General features: G+C 33.7%; 1 protein-coding gene across 1 annotated transcript in view; it reads right to left on the bottom strand.

Annotated features, from left to right (window-relative positions):
* The window catches only part of LOC119586575 (RUN domain-containing protein 1-like), a gene marked incomplete in the record, with an annotated part of 35,041 nt that extends 34,308 nt beyond the window's left edge, over positions 1 to 733 (bottom strand). The window contains 1 exon segment of the mRNA XM_037935328.1: positions 675 to 733.
* Between the last annotated feature and the right edge of the window lie 374 nt (positions 734 to 1,107).

The raw sequence follows: 1,107 nt of genomic DNA, 5'->3' as shown, positions 1-1,107 counted from the left end.
ATTATATTATATACTTACATATTAATTTTACTATAAACATATTGATTATGATGTTTAGCATATGTGAAGTCAACTTTCCTGTTTGGAGTACTGTAAAGATTTCAGTATCACAAAATATTACTGAACTTTCCTGCTTAGCAATAAACTAAACAACAAATAGGTAAATAAAACGTTCCCATAATGACAATATACAAACAATGGTGGCAAAGAACAATAAGGAAGTTTAATTAATTTAATCAATCACGTAAAACTGTTATAGTAGATAATCTTTCATGGTAGACAAGAATATATATTTTTTTCTTAAATCTGATTCCCTCAGCTGAAAATGACCTGTCAAAACTGACAAAGAACGAGTGAAAAAAAAAATGTTTCTTTCACATTAGTTCTTATCACCAAATCTTTTCACACATGCATTAACCTCCTTACTTTCCACCTTTCGGAACAAACTTATTTTCTCAAACTCTACCGTATTTAATAAAAACAATTGAATCACACCCACAAGTTACAAACACGTCCAGAAACGTCCAAAATCAGAGACCAAACAGCTGATCACAACAATGTTTCTATTTCACCATCTAAACAATTCCTTCGTAATAACACAGACATGCACACATACACCGACTTAAATATCAGTCGAATATCATAAGAATACATAAATATACCTTGTAACTGACCTAGAAAGAGACTAAAATGGAGAGCTGAACCAGCTTGCGGCCACCCACACAATCCAACGTTATCGACTATCCGATAATCCGGTCTCAGCTGTTGTGTCGTCTGCTATTTGTCTCCGAAATGCTAGGCGAGGACTTCGTTCTTTTCTATTTAGCTGGATGTTTGAGTTACTAGTAAGTTGATGAATGAAATTTACAATAAATCAGTCAATTATTTATTAGTTTTATAATCATGCTAGCATATAGCATGTTATAGCTTAAAAGAGGTTGAGGTTCCTTGCTAGAGTGAAGAAAGCTTAAATATTCAGAGAATGTTGACGTCATTCGATTCATGGTAGTGGGCGATCGCAAAATTCGGTTAACTGCATAACTAGACTGTATACGTGGGAGTAGCGTTATTTCCCTAATTTAGATGCTGTTCTTTCTGTGTGCGTCT

Source organism: Penaeus monodon, chromosome 21 (assembly GCF_015228065.2).
Source record: "Penaeus monodon isolate SGIC_2016 chromosome 21, NSTDA_Pmon_1, whole genome shotgun sequence".
Lineage (NCBI taxonomy): Eukaryota > Metazoa > Arthropoda > Malacostraca > Decapoda > Penaeidae > Penaeus > Penaeus monodon.
Note: the sequence above shows the minus strand (reverse complement) of the source record. Positions and strands in the feature narration are given on the sequence as shown.